The following is a 16,501-nucleotide window of genomic DNA, read 5'->3' on the forward strand; positions in this document are numbered from 1 at the left end:
CTCCAGAAAGCTGCCCCCTCCCGGCCCTGTGGCCCACCTCGGTGTCCCCAGCTGGGCCTCCCTCCAGGCCCAGTGACTGTGTCCGCTGACTGGGGCCTGAGCCAGTGGATTTGGTGAAAACTAACCAAGGTTTATTATAAACAAAACTGTCTACCTCATTCACCCACCTGAATATGCTCAGAATGACTATTGAATCAGCGTGTCTGAAAGTGAACAAGTGTGTGCTTCTGGACAGGCTCCTCTTTATGTTCTTGAGATCTTTTCCTTCCCTTCCACACGAAGTCAGGTGTTTCAGTCAGGATGGGCTACATGATGCTGTGGTAAGAAGCATCCCCCACATCTCCGTGGCAAAGGTTTATTTTTTACTGATACGACATATTTCTCTGTGGTGGGCACCCGTGGTCCATGGCCCACCTCCTCTTCAGTGAGAGACTGGTTGCTGCCACTGCTAGGAGCTCTGCTGGCAGTGGCTTTTGGCTGCCCGCCCCTTCACAGGGCCACCTCACCCAAACGCTCTCCCTTTTTGGGAAAGTTCACATTCTGTGACTGATCAAAGTCATCACATAAAGGCCTAGCCATCTCAGCCACTCATGGGACAACTCTGAAGGGCCAGATTGCTTTGAGCTCTGAGCCCAGCTGATACTGTCACTGCACCTGCAGGACAGCTGGACTTCTCCCTTTGCCCACAGCCACTTCCTTCCTTAGGCATGGGTCCCAAGAACACTCCTTCATAAGCATCTTGCCTGCTAAGTCCTTGTCTCAGATCTGCTTCCCTAGAGCCAGCCTGCAATGGTTAGTTAGTACCAGGAGTGGGGGTTGGAGCTGGATCACTCACCACTTTTCTAGCAATAAGAACCCCCATCACTGGTGGTAGGTGGAACACAGCCCCGTCATGAAGTGACAGTCCAATTTTTAAAACGTGAAGGGGGCCAGCCCCTCTATACCTGTGGGTATTTCTTGTCAGATGGGACAAGAGACTGAGAAAAAAGACACAGAGACAAAGTATAGAGAAAGAAAAGTGGGCCCAGGGGACCGGCACTCAGCATATGGAGGACCCGCACCAGCACCGGTCTCTGAGTACCCTCAGTATTTATTGATTACTATTTTCACTATCTCAGCAAGAGGAATGCGGCAGGAGAGCAGGGTGATAGTGGGGAGAAGGTCAGCAAGAAAACGTGAGCAAAGGAATCTGTGCCACAAATAAGTTCAAGGGAAGGTACTATGCCTGGACGTGCACGGAGGCCAGATTTATGCTTTTCTCCATCCAGACATCTCAGTGGAGTAAAGAGCAACAAAGCAGCATTGCTGCCAACATGTCTTATCTCCTGCCACAAGGCAGTTTTTCTCCTATCTCAGAATAGAACACATGTACAATCGGGTTTTATACCGAGACATTCAGTTCCCAGGGCAGGCAGGAGACAGACTTTCCTTTTATCTCAGCTGCAAGAGGCCTTCCTCTTTTACTAATCCTCCTCAGCGCAGACCCTTCATGGGTGTCATGCTGTGGGGACGGTCAGGTCTTTCCCATCCCACGAGGCCAGATTTCAGGCTATCACATGGGGAGAAACATTGGACAATACCCGGCCTTCCAGGGCAGAGGTCCCTGCAGCTTTCCGCAGTGCATTGTGCCCCTGGTTACTCGAGAATGGAGAATGGCGATGACTTTTATCAGGCATACTGCCTGTAAACATTTTGTTAGCAAAGCACGTCCTGCACAGCCCTAGATCACTTAAACCTTCATTCCATACAACACATGTTTCTGTGAGCTCAAGATTGGGGCTAAAGTTACAGATTAACAGCATCTCAGGGCAAAGCAGTGGTTCAGGGTACAGGTTAAAATGGAGTTTCTTATGTCTTCCCTTTCTACATAGACACAGTAACAGTCTGATCTCTCTTTTCCCTACAAAAACATTCACTGGTCGTGAACTGGGATGGTGTACTAGCTCCTGCAGTCTATCAGCCCTTTGAGAAATATGGTGTAAATCATAACTATGAGGACAATGGAATTGGGTAGCTATTGCTAAAATTGGCCAATGCTCTGGAAAAAGATAAAATATATGAATAGTTAATCACCAGCTGAAACCAGTGAAAGAATCAGAATATCTAGATTCCCCTGAACCTATAGAAGTAGCTTGGAGATAATGATACAAAAGCTGCTTCTTGCAGGGACCGATGCCACGTGCCTCTCGGAATCTACCCTCACCTTCCCTCCTGGTCACTTAGCCTGTAACTAGGGTGAAATATCAGTAAAACCCATTGGGATGTTCTGAGCCTGATGTGGGGGAGGGAAGCACTGTATTCCCCAGGAGCTGGAAGACCTTAACCAGCGTGGACCAGCAGAAGCCAGGAAACTGTAGGCTGCGTGGGAACCTCAGGGTGTTTTATCCAGGGGACTGGAATACAGCATTGAATAAAGGAGAGCTGGCCAATCTGGGAGTGCTGTCCTAGGATTCAGGATTTAGCACACTAACATGGAGCCCGGGAGATGGGAGATTATCCTGGTGAAAGGGACACCAGCCACACTGAAGTCCAAGCCAGAGCTGATGATAGGAGAGGCTGCTACAGAACTCAGCTCCCTCATGGCAATCAGGATGGTACAATTCTAAAACAGCAGAGGCCATGTGGAAACACCAGAAGCCAGGTGAGCACGATGACTGTGATGAGGCACCCTGTTCGGGGAGTGGAGGGAGGGCTGCTGTTGGCTCATAGGTACAAAGGTGGTTATTAAAGCAGTGCATCCCTGGGGGCAAAATAGACGGCCAGCAGGGAGCCGCTTAGCCCCACTAAAAGCAATCAGGAGTGATGGTGAGGAGGCAAAGGGGCATGGTCCTAACGAAAATTCACATTCCCTTGGTCTGGTTTCCATGTCTGAGCTGCTTTCAGACCCAGAACCCACTGACTGAAGAAGAGAACCACTCTCCAGGAGGAGGGGCCTGTGATGCCATGGCCGGGTTCCCCAGTCCTCCTCCAGAGGTGCCATCACCCGTTCTCTCAGATAACAGTACAGTGGGGGAAGGGGAAACGGTGGATTTCAAGGACTCTGGGGGTCCAAGTCCACATTGCTTCCAGGGACATGAAACGTCATCATGACACCCCTATTACAGTGGGTACATGAGGACCAGGTAATAAATGCAGCCCCAGTCAGCATTTGGGTCACAGTGGGTCATTTTTCTGGTACCTAAATATATTATCAGAATGGACACATTTTAGAATATTCTTGGCCTGAGAGGTAAGAGCTATTACAGTGAAGAGGGGAAGTGGAAGCCTCCAAAACTGTTTCCTCTTCCCCTCAGCCACTCCAGTAAATAACAACAATATCATGTCCCAGGAGGGGTGGCAGAATTCAGCATCACTGTTAAATATCTAGAGGATGTGAAGTTGTAGCCCATCATTTATCTATTTAACTTACAAGTCTTGCCACTGAAAACTCCTGGTTGACCTTAGAAGATGAGAGTAGACTCTTCTCAACTCAACTGAGGATTAGCACTGATTGCCGTCTGCCATGCCAGATATATTTTTATATCTTTGCTAGGACATTGTCACTTAGACTGTAGCAAATGCTGTACAGACATTGATTTTGCAAGTGCATTTTCTATCAGGAAAGAGGCACTTTACTTTTGCATGAAACAATGTGTACATTTATAGTTTTGCCCCAGGGCTAATGTTGACCCACCTGCCCTCTGTCATAATTAAAGTAGGAAGAGATCTGGACAACCTAGAAGATTTGTAGAGCATCAAGTCACAATCTATTACATCACTGAGGCCACTCTAATCAAACTGGATGAGCAAGAAGTGGCTAGCACATCAGAGGCCTGGGTAAAACACATGCACTCCAGAGGATTGGAGATAAACCTTACAATGATTCAGGGGCTTTGCCACATCAACGAAATTTCTAGGGAGGCAGGGATGAGGGGCATTCAGGACAAATCACTGCATCTTGCACCTCCTACCGTGAAGAAAGAAGCACAGTACCTTGTAAACTTCTTTGGGTTTTGGAGGCAGCGTATGACACATCTGGGAGTGCTGCTCACACCTGTGTCCTGGGTGAAATAGAAAGCTGCCTGCTTTGGGGAGGGCCAGGAGCAGGAAAGAGCTCTGCACTGGGCCCAGGCTGTGGTCCATGGGGCGCTGACATTTGGGCACATCACCTGGCTGACTGAGACATGAAGAGGATCACTGGGGGGTATTATGGGCTGAATTGTGTCAGCTGACATCCCCCTCCCACAGAAATTCATATGTTGAAGTCCTAAATCCCAGTACCTTAGAATGTGACCCAAACAGGGTCATTGCAGAAGAGTTAATAAAGGTAAAATGAGGTCATTAGGGTAGGCCCTAATCCAATATGACTGGTGTCCATATAAGAGAAAATTTCGACACAACTACATCCAGGGAGGAAGCTCATGTGAAGACACAGGGGAAAGCCATCTGCAAGTCCAGGAGAGAGGCCTGGAGCACACCCTTCCCTCTCAGCCATTAGAGGGGACAAACCCTGCTGACAGCTTGATCCTGACTTCTAGCCTTCACAACTGCAAGAAAATAAATTGTAGTTGTTTAAGCCTTTCAATCATGGTACTTTGTTGTAGCAACCCTAGCAAAATAATACAACAGAAAAAAAGGAGCTGCGTGGAATTTACGGCAAATTATAATAGAATCATAAGACTGCTAGCATGCTGCTGGGCCCTGGTGGAGACAGAGCCCTTGACCATGGCATAAAGTGGACATGCAGCCACAGCTGCCCTGATGAGTTAGGTTTGGGCAGAGCCATCGTGTCATAAGATGAGGTGGGTCAGCAAAAATCCATCTTAAGATGAAAATGGTATCCCTACAGTCACACACGAGCAGAACCAGGGCACACTACACAAACATAGCTCAGACCTCTGTCATCCGCCATGCGTGTACCACTGCGTCTTACCAGTTCATACCTATGGTTGTGTGGGGAATTCTCTATAACCAAAGGAGGAAGAAAACTTCCAAGCTTAGTTCATGCTCAACTGGGCTTGACATGTTTGTGTGAGCTGCACGTAGATGGCAGCTGCATACAGCCTCGATGAGGGGTGGCCTCGAAAGACAGTAGCGATGGAGAAAGCTCCCAATGGGCAGAATTTGGGGCAGAGTACCTGGTCATCCACTTTGTGTGGATGGAAAACTAGGCTAGAGTTAGAATATACATGGACTCATGGGCAGTGCCAAATGGCTTGTCTGGCTTCAGGAGCCTGGAAAGACAAAGGCTGCAAGATCTGGGGCAGGGAGGTCCAGCAGAGGCATGCGGGTGGGCACATGGGAGTGGCGGGCGGAGAGCGTGATGACAGTCTTACTACATGATAGTGCTCACTGGAGAGCATCCACCACAGAAGAGGCTCCTAGCAGCCAAGTAGGCGAAATGACTTGGTCAGGTAACATGGGCCAGCCTGTGTCATTGGCCCCCCAGTGCTAGCACAGTGGTGGCAGGGATGGAGGCTATGAGTGAGCCCAGTGGCACAGGCTTCTACTTACCAAAGATAATGTAGCTACTGCTTCCACCAAATGTCCAATCTGCCAGTAACGGAGACAAATGCTGAACTTGATAGCCGAAGGGCCACTGATTCATTCTGAAATCTAAATAGACTGCTACTCTGAGTAGAGATTTCTCTCTCCCAACCAGAGGGCCTCCATCAGAAGCACTATGACAGGGCTCACGGAGTGGTGGCTTCGTCAGCAGTGGATAGCACCTCCATCGTGAAGGACGCAGCATAGGCTGTGATGGTGGATGCATGTCACCTACTGAACTAGACAGCAGCTTCTGATCTTATAGGAAATTGGCATGGCTGTTAAAGGCCTAGTGCCAGCTCACAGGCACTACCTGACAAGAATGGGTTGCTGTCCTCCAGGATGCAGGAGGCACTTGGGATCAAGCACTTTTACATGACACTTTGTCCCCAGTAGAAAGCCCTCAGGTCTGGAAACCAAGAGTGCTGACTCCAGCTCCCAGAAACCACCTTGGAGCATCTGTGCTTCCCATGCCCTGAATTCTGAGCTCTGCAGGTTGAAATGTCTGGGTTTCCAAAGGGAACTTTTTCCCTGGGGACACAGCAACCCAACCCCTCACTCAAACTCAAAGTAAGGGAATGAACTGCCAAGGTCACAGACTAACCTGGGCCTATGCTAGGCCCCAGGCCTCCTGGATCCCTGCCTCTGACCTGACCACGGTCTCAGGCAGGACCACTGCTTCTGATTCGCACAACTGCAGCCATCGCCCTTTCACAGAGTGCATGGCCTCCGAAGGGTGGAGTCAGGCCAGGCAGTGCGGGAGGAGCGTCCAGAAGATTCAGCACAGCATGCGTGAGGCGAGCAGCTGCACCCAGCTGACACTCCCTGCAGGGACGGAGGGCTTAGGGCTGGGGAGAAGGAGAGGGGTGGGTGTGTGTGTTGGGAGGTGAGTCACGCATTTTTCCATGCCCCAGGGCCCTTTTTCTTCCTCCTCCCAGTCCTGAGGTGGGGGCTCTGACTCCTAGCACTCCGCATACTGTGCCCTTATTTCTAGGCGAGGAGGTGGAGATCCCCACGGTCTGGCTAGGGAGGAGAGTGTGCTGTGTCTTACACCCCTCCATACCAAGGGAGAGTGAGAGGCGTGGTATCCCACAGACCCCTGAGACCTAAGATCCCTAACATGGGCCTGGTGGCATGCACTGTGGCCTGAAAGAGCAGTCGCCACTGCCCAACAGATAACCAAGGTGCCAGCTGAGCGGAACCAGCCTCACAGGCCTGCAGAGGCTCAGATCTGCGTGTTGGCCCAGGCCCCAAAAATGGAACGCCAGGGTGCCCTCAAACCCATGCTCAAGGCTGCGCAGGTGCCACCTGCCCCCAGGGGCCGCCCCACTTGGGAGATTGTCCCTCCACTGTCACTGTGTCATGACAAAATCTTCAGAAACCTGGGGATGTGGGGACTGGCCAGAGGCATCTGTGACCCCAGCACTCAACACAGTTCCTGCACAAAGATGCTTGTGGAAGGAAGGAGGGAGGGAAGAAGGAAGAGAAAGAGGGAGGCAGGAGGGAGGGGAGGAAGGAAGGGCGGATTCTAGTAGAGACCTTCTCTCATTCAGTGGTTCGATGCCACAGCCCACCATAAGGCTGTGCACGCCCAATGTCTCGCTGGATGCTCGTAGCTCAAGGGGCACTTGGGGGTGCTCCAGCCTGGGCACCAGAAGCTCTGCCGGGGCTGCATCTGATTCACATAACTGCAGCCACTGCCCTTAACCTTCCTCCATCACCTTTGCCGAAGTCAGGATTCCAGCTGAGCCCCGTTCCTCCCTTGCCTCCCTCCCTGCCAAGATTTCCCGTGCGGGCCTCTGAGGAGGTGGAGGCCTGCACCCCGCTATCAGGGAGCTCGCAAAAGTGAGTTTCCATCTGCCGAAGACCACCAGGCACCCCTCGGTCTGAAAAACGCTGCTGACTGACATGACTCTAGAGCCTGGGGGTGCTGCACACTTGGTGGGGGAGGGGGAGGGAAGCCCCTTCTGGAAGGTCTGGGCTCTCCCTGGAGACTCTGATGAGGGTCTGAGGAAGTGGGGTCCATCCTGTGCTGGCTGCTGTTTCCAAGACAGTCTCCAGAGCAGCGGGACTGACTATGATTTGGGTGCCAGCAAGAGCAAGGAGGTCTCAGCATTTGGGGATTCCTAGCAAAAGAGGGGTGCAGCAAAGCAGCTCTGGGGCATGACTGGTGAGGAAGCAGTGCTCACTCAAGGGAGATCATCCTGGCATTTTCCAGCTGTAGGTTGACCTCGGGAGAAACGGCATTTTCTGTGGATGCTGCAGCTGGCTTTATCAGAGTCTGTCTTCCCAGCCAGATTAACAGCTGGGCTGCTTTCTTCTCTTTTCAGTCCAGGCTGATTTTGACCGTCACAGAGAAAAGTATTCAAGAAGATGTTGCAGAAATATTCACCCTGACTGCAAATGCCCACACACAGGAGTATTCCTTCTATTTACCTTGTACCTCCTATAATAACAAGGACAGCCTTCTTCACATGGTTGTCATGCAAATGCCTATAGAATAAATGAATGCATGCAAGAATGAATGAGTTATATGTTTTAAATAATGTTTTGGTTTTTAAAAAAATGTGCTAAATGTTTTAGGTATGTTAACTCCTTATGCCAACCTTATGAACACGTCTTAGGAAAATCTATTGATAAAAATTTTTCAGATAAGGAAATTGAGGCTTTGAGGCATTAAGGCGCTTGCACAAGGTTGCAGCAAGTGTGGAATCGGGACCAGAAGACAGACAAGACAGGTTGGTCTGACTCCAGAACCTGCAGGCTGCGATGATACTGCTCAAAAGTGACACTGTTCCCTCAGAAACCTGTGCCACCTCCTGTATTTCAGTTGTTTATTATTTTACTTTTTTATTATACTCCAGGTTCCTCAAAGGCAAGGGACCCTGTCCTAATTCATCCCCCCAGTATCTTGCACAGAGCTCTGCTTGTAGTCTTTCATGGATACTTGATGATTCAATGAATAAAGAAGAAAGAGAGGGACAGAAGAGAAGGAGAGGATGGAAGGAAGGAAAGGAGGGAGGGGAAGGAAGGAGGGAGCTGTCATTTTGGTCAGATTTCCTTCATAAGGACAGGAGATGGGTAAGGCGAGCCCTTGTCTTTTGCGCCACCTGCTGGACATCCTGCAGTACTGCAGAGGGCTGGAGTGCCCCGGTATGAGCTGTGAGCAGGATTTCCCTGCTTTCCAAAGATTTGGGATACATTAGCGACGTTGACAAGGCTTGGCTGAGATCCTAGGACGAATGGCTTCAAGACGACAAACCATAGGCCATATCATTGTGAAGCAGGACCACCCTAGATGTCTCTCCACTGTCACATGCCCTAGGCAGAGTTGGACGTCCCTCTGTCAAACAGGCCAATTGGAAGACCTGTTGTCAACCAGCTCCATTTCCCCGCTGACCTACATAGCGACCCTTCTTCATCTCCACTTGATCTTCAGGCGGCGCTGTGTCACACACTCTAGCTTTAAGTTTCTCTGTGCTCAGGCCTCTTTCTTGAGTGGCTAATACTTTAAAATATTTTATATTTAAAGATACTGGAGACCTTCACTTAAAGACCTTCACATAAGAGTCCTTTTATGAAGCCAGGGACCTTTTCACAAGCCAAAGGATTTATCTTTATTGCACATTTAAAAGATTTTTTAACAAAAATCCTGGACACAGCTGTGCAAATAGTAAAAGAGGATGAACTGATTATCTTTTACTGATCGTGGTGAAACCAAAATCACCTAGTTTCACAGTCATGTGGAAGGTTTCTCCTGAGTCTGTAAGAGTGACAGCAGGTCAGAGAACGGATTAAGGGTCTGGGGAAATGAACTCTTGGGCAAACTTGCTTACTAGATACAAACCCAGTATAGTGCTCTGTCCTTCCCAACAATGGTGACAGCGGCCGCAGCTCCTTCCTCAAAAAGCGTATTTTCATGCTGCTTCCTCCATTTACAAGGAAGTATCAGTGGTTACCACGCCAAGGGAGAGTGGCTTTGTAATGTAACTTTGGAAGCCTCAGTCCTGTGTCTCTGCCCCTTTGTTAGGTGCTGTAAGGTGAAGACCATAGGATTTGAGTCATATCTAGTTTCAGATTTTGTCCCCAGCCCTCACTAGGTGTGGTTCAGTTAACCTAAGCTCACTAAACTTCACTTTCCTCACCTGTGAAATGGGATAACAAACTCTATCTGCCAGGGTTATTGTGAGGATAGATAAATTCATGTGAACATAGTAAGGTCCAAAGAAATGGTAGCTGTTATTATCCCGAGTAGAGGTGGGTGAGGCTTCTAGTAATCTATATCTTCATTCTCTCCTTCCTTCTAGGAATACGCTCAGCTTACAAACTACAGTTCCAATGGCCAATACGATAAAAGGAAGTTATTGGGGGAAACCTCAGGAAATGCTATTGAAGGGGAAGCTTATGCTTCTGACAATTGGCCTCTGAGCTTTCCCTCTTCTTTCTTTTCGCTGCCTGGGACTCAGGAGTGACAGGGGAGCTGAAGCAGATGTAGTGACCACAATGTAGGCTTGTGGAGAAATGCCATGTTTTAGGACTGGTGAAACAGAAGACAGAGTTGGGGTCTCTCATGACATCGTGGGGCCTCCCTAGCAGCCCTGGACCACCTGCTTCTGAGAAATTTCAGATTACATAAGAGAAAGACACCCCTACCTAGTTAAAGCCTCTGTGACTTGGCATATGTTGGTAGGAGCCACATGCAGTTCCTCACTGGCTCACACATATTAGTGGATGGCTTTAAGGAGAGACTTTGTCGCACTCTGGCCCTTGCTGTCTTTATAAAATGTGGCCATGACTTTGATAACCCCATGGGCCCTCCCAGCTCTCACATGACAGCCCCCCATTTCCCCCTCCTGAGTCTGGGGGTGACTCAGTGCAGAGTTTCCTTGTTCTCATCTGTCTCTCTCTCTCCTTTCTCTATGATGCAGCAGCCTGGTTGGGGCCTAGAAGGCTTTAGGCCAGCTGTCCAGATCACCTGTTGCTGCCCCTCCAATGTGGCCTGAAGGGGTCACTCTCAGCCCACCTTCAGAGCTGGAGGGTCCCTGTGGCCAGCAGGCTAGGAGGACATTGTCCCTGCACGCTCAGCCCCACCCTTCCCAGTCCAAGCCGCCTCTGTTGCCTCTACTCCTCAGTGGAATGAAAGCAAAACTTCAGCAAAAGACAGCAATTGGAGAATTGCTTAAATGATGAAGAAATAGCAGTCACAGCCCAGTGTCCATCAAGTGGCTACATTTGGAATTGGCCACATGGGGTCACTGCACCCTCAGGAATGGAGGGACTTCGGCGGGGTGCCTCTGTCTCTGAAGCAAGGACTGGAGAAAGCTGCCGCCTGTGGAAGGGATGGGAGATGCTCCTTTTCTGCAAAGTTGAGCTGCCTGGGACATGCTAAGTCCCTCCCCACAGCCAGGAGGGAAGGCGCTTAGTGTAAGGCCTTGAACCAGAGAACAGTCTTCCAAAATATTACTCTTACCGTGATTTTCATTGTTATTATAGGGTTTTGGAATTCCTATGTGCTCTTTTTGTTGTTGTTCACAGCTGATGAAATCTATAGATCTTCTCTGTAAAAAGGTGTAAATATCAAATGCAATAAATCCAGGCCCTGGATGGTGAGTGAGTTTCTGGCTCTGTCTGCTGGGTGCATGATGCCAGGTAGCGTGGTAGAGTCAAAGGACCGTCCTGCAGGCCCCAGGCCTGGGTTTAAATCTTTGCTGGCTAGGTGACCTTGGGCAAGGTGCTTCACTTCTTGGAGACTTGAGAGCCTTATTTATAGAATGAGAATTCTAATATCTACCTTGGTTTGGAGTTAATGTATATGGAGCACACATCCATGCCAGGCACATAGTGAGCAATTAGTAAATGACCATGCTCTTCTCAATTTAGGGAGCCCAGGAAGAGGAGAGGCTGGGGAGAGGTCCTGAGCTCAGCTATATGTTTAGATATAAGTTCTCAGTAGCCTGGGAAAGGCAGGTGGAGGTGGAGCTGGCCGTGAGCTCAGGAGACCTGAGGCTGCCATCTAGGGTGACATACAGCTGCAGGTGTGGGCATCAGCAGGTAACTGAAGCCACTATAAGTGATATACACCAGTGCCTCTCAAGCCTTCACACACTCAGAAGCATCTGGGTTCACTGAAACACAGATTGCTGGGACACCCAATCCTGAGTACTATGTGGTTGTAACCAGTTCTTTTAAGATGCACAGCACAAGACCTGGACTCACTGCTGTCTGATGCCTGGTCTAAAGCCAAGGGGGAACTTCAGAATTTCCATTTGGTTTGGAATTGTGCCTTAGGAAGTGTCTGGCCCTGCCAAGCTCTGTACCATCACCTTGTTTGTTGCTTTATTATTGTTTGGTTTGTTTTTGTTTGTCTGTTTGAGACGGAGTCTTGCTCTGTCGCCCAGGCTGGAGGGCAGTGGCATGATCTCAGCTCACTGCAACCTCTGCCTCCCGGGTTCAAGCGATTCTCCTGCCTCAGCCTCCCAAGTAGCTGGGACTACAGGCACACACCACCACGCCCAGCTAATTTTTCTATTTTTAGTAGAGATGGGGTTTCACCATGTTGACCGGGCTTGTCCTGAACTCCTGACCCCAAGTGATCCACCTGCCTCTGCCTCCCAAAGTGCTGGGATTGCAGGTGTGAGCCGCCACGCCTGGCCTCATTGCTTTATTTTTGCCTCCAAAATATTTCATTTGACCAATCCCTGGCTTTGAAACACTTGAAGATTATGGGTTTAAACAATGGTTCTCAAAGCTCATTCCTGAGACCAGCCATGTTTGCATTGCTTGGGAACTTGCCAGACATGCAGTCTTGGGCCCCCTCCCAGATCTGCCAAATGAGAAGCTCTGGGGTGGGGACCAGCCAGCTGGGTTCTAACAAACCTGCAGCAGCCACACATGTGCTTGAGAGTCAGAAAAGCACTGCTCTAGAGGACGGGTGGCTTGTGGCCATGCCTCAGCCATTCTCCTGTTGGTGGAGTCTGCCTCCAGCACCAGCTTCCTTAAGGTGACCCTTCCCTCTTCAGCGTTCCCAACCCCTACCTTTCCTGCTGCCCCTCATCAGACTCCAAGTGCTACTTGCTCATTCCTCCATCCCCTGTTCTGGCATCTAGCAGTGGGTAGCGATGAGTTCATCAGGTGTGCCAATTTTTAGTGGTGGTGTAAGGGGAGTAATAAGGTCCCATCCCAGATTCACCTGCAAAAAAATAAAAATAAAAAAATAATGCACACATTCTTAAGAACCTTAAAAAAGAGAAAGTACCACAAGGATGGATGTACATGTGGGGATATTCTGTACAAAGATGGATGTAGATGTGGGGATAGTCCGTGGCCTTTGGACACCCCTCAGATGGCTAATGCACAGACCGCCATTGGCGGAGCCATCATAATAGCAGTCCTAATAATGATGATGACGAGGACAGCCACAGCATCTGACATCTGTGGGCTCCTCACTGCAAGCCTGTGGGCTCCACAACTATTATCCCATTTTACAGAGGAGGGAAAGCAGACTCGAGGAGCTTAGGTGACCCTGCTGCCATTCACACATCTGAGAACTGGGGGAGCAGGCTTTCCACTCCAGCCAGAGTTACCCCTGCCCTACACCAATGCCGTCCCCAGCTCTCTGCCCCCCAGACCCCGTGGGGTGTCTCTGAAGAGACAATGCTAGCAGGAAGACAGCTGATTTGGAAGACATTTTCTTTAGGCCAACCAAGTCTATGCACCTTACATTATCTGGGCACATCTGTGGAATGAGCATCCTCCAGGAGGATGACTCCAGGATAGTGAGCATGGAGCCAGCAGTGGGAGGGGCAGGAGCGCTGTGCCCACAGGTGAACGATGGACCGTAAATGTCAAGTTCGAACTTCAGATGAGAAGGCTCTCCTCTCCTGGGGTGACAAAGGAGGGGAAATTCCTTCCTTCTGATCCATGAGAAGAGATAAAAGGGCCCCACCTCCAGCACCATGTATACAGTAGGTGCTCAGGAAATACAAATTGAACCCATGACTGCTCATCCACCCAGGGCCGCCGGGTCTGGATTACTGGTTTGGTTTTTCCGGGAGTTGTGTTTTGTAAGGACTCTGTTCTCTCTTACCATGAAAATGTGCCTATTTTTAGCTTTGATTCGTGCAGGCTGCAGCATGAATCACCTAAAATGCCCCGCTAGAATGAGCTGGGATTAGAGAGCAGGTAGTTGAATTGGACTCAGTGTCCCTGAATGAATGCAGGACCCTGAAGACCCTGGCATGTGGAAGGTGGAGGGCAGGAGGAATGCCCATGCCTTGCAGAGGGGGGGCTCTGGGCCTCCTGGGTATCTGACCCTCCTGTGTGTATTTAGTCCAGAAAAAGCAGGTTTTCACACAGTTCTTCAGTCTGATGAAATTCCACCTTCAAAAGGCCCTAAATCCAAAAGCTAAAATGCAATAAAAGAAAATAAGATTCAAAGCCACGAAAGTGATTTTTTAGTTTAATTGGGAGCCTTCCTGGCTCACTCCTCATTCTCCTTGCTCCAAATTTCCCCAGCTTCTCTGGCCAGGGTCCCAACCACACTATAAAACTACCAATGACACCACCTAGGGTGCCAGGGACAGCTCTGGGCCCTTTGCATGTGCTGCCTCCAAGGTGGGCATTGGCCTGGCCCCACTGCATAGATGGGAACACAGGCACAAAGAGACAAGTTGGCCTGCCCAGGGTTGTACAGGGAGCAGTGGCACAGCTAAGGATCTGAGCCAGATAATCAATGCCACTTATTGGTCTCTGTCATTGGCACAGGCCCTTCCTTTCCTCATCACTCCCTGGCACCCACCTGGGAGGAGCTGTGATGGCCAATCTTATGTGTCAACTTGACTGGGCCACAGGGTGCCCAGATGTTTAGGCAGACATGATTCCAGGTGTTTCTGTGAGGTTGCTTTTGCATGAGATTTACATTTAAATCAACAGACAGAGTAAAGCAGATGGCCCTCCCTAATGTGAGGTGAGGGGGTTCCAATCAACTGAAAGCCCAGTAGAACAAAAAGGCTAAGGAAGAGGGTGCCTCTCCTACCTGACCGCCTTCATTTGAATGGCGACATTAGCTTTTCCTGGTTCTCCAATAACTTTCCATCTGTGGACTGTAATTGGGACATCAGGCCTGTGGATTTGGGCCTTGCCCGCCTCCACAATTGCGAGAGCCAATTCTCTAGAATAACTATCTTTCTGTGAATACAGATACACACTTTCTATTGGTTCTGTTTTTCCAGGGAACCCTCATCTAGGAGCTTTTCAATTCTATGCTTTTTGCAGTCCCAGGACACTTAGTGAAGCACCAAAGCCATGGTGGGGACAACAAAGGTCTTTTGAACCCAGAGGACCCCCTGCCCAGCGGACCCTCCGCCCTGAGAAGAGCGTGTCCTCCTCCCTGCCCTCCAGGAAGGGCTGTGAGGGGAAGTGCAGGCCCAGGAGGTGCGCAGGGTGGTGGGTGAGCGGGGTCAGGACTGGAGGTCAGGAGCGATTGGGGGTCGGTGATGGACCAGTGGGAGCAGAGAGGATGTCAGCCTGCAGCCCCCAAGCAGAGGTCGGAATGCAGCCTCCCTGTCAGATGCTGCCCCTGACACTGGGGGCACCAGCAGAGATCGGGTGGGGGGCCAGGGCTGGCAGCCAACCCTAGTGTCCCAAGGCGGGCCCCAGGGCATAACAGACTCACTGCAACATCTGTTTCTTGTCACTTAGTCAGAAAACAACATATTAACTCAGAAAATAACAATGAAGTGCCTCTCTTGCCCAGGCTCTGTGATGGGCCCCAGGTGCAGGAGAGTGAGCAAAGCCGGGGCCCGCCCTCAAGGGAAGTCAGACACAGCATCGCCCCCAATATTAATATTAGCACCTTCCATGGTGCTCAGCACGCCACTCACTGTTCCTGGTATTATTCTAGCCCCACGTACACTCACCCCCTTATCCATGGGAGAAAAGTTCCAAGACCCCCACTGGATGCCTGAAACTGAGGTAGTACCAAATCCTATAATACTGCTTTTTCCTAAACGTACATACCTAGGATAAAGTTCAATTTATAAATTATGCATAGAAAGACATTAACAACTAATAATCATAATAATAAAATAGAACAATTCTAACGATATACTATAATACAGTTATGTGAACGTGGCCTCTTTCTTTCTCAGAATATCTGATTATACTGCACTCCCCCTTCTTGCCATGAGTGAGATGGTGAAACGCAGGCACGATGAGACAAACAGAGGCAGTGGACAGAACCGGAGTCTAACATGCTGCTCGGAACGGCAGCAATGAAAAACTTAGGATTGCTTATTTCTGAAAATTTCCATTTCATATTTTTGAACCACCATTGATGACTGCTAACTGACACTGTGGAAAATGAAGCCATGGACAAGACAGGCCACTGTATCATATTAATTCATTTCATCTTCCCAGCAGCCCCGTGGAGGAGGTACTATTACCCCATTTTATATATGAGGAAACTGAGGCACAGAGAGGTTAAGTGATTGGCCTAAGGTCACACAGCTCTCAAGGGCCAGAGCTGGGGTGTGTACCCAAGTAGTCTGGCTCTAGTTAATGATAAAAAATTATAACGCAATACTAAAGTGCAACCCTAAGGTGTGCAGCAGACACAGTGGATGAACAGATGGGGCATTCTGTGTGGATGGGCAGTTATGGACCGAACATTTGTGCCTCCCAGAGTCTCTTGTTGAAGTCTTAACCCCACAGTGTAATGGCTTTGTACTGGGAGGTGGGTCTTTGGGAGGTAATTGAGGCATGAGGGTGGAGCCCCCATAAATGACATTGGAGTCGTTATAAAAGTGACTCCCGAGAGCTCTCTCGCCCTCTTTCCACCATGTGAGGACACATGAGAAGCTGACAGAGGGCTGTCGCCAGAGCCTGACCATGTGGCCCCTGACCTGAGACTTCCAGCCTCCAGAACTGTGAGCATCAGTGTTTGTCTTGAAGCCTCTCAGTCTATGGTAATTTGTTA

This window comes from Hylobates moloch, unplaced genomic scaffold (genome assembly GCF_009828535.3).
Source record: "Hylobates moloch isolate HMO894 unplaced genomic scaffold, HMol_V3 SCAFFOLD_15, whole genome shotgun sequence".
NCBI classification, from domain to species: Eukaryota; Metazoa; Chordata; class Mammalia; order Primates; family Hylobatidae; genus Hylobates; species Hylobates moloch.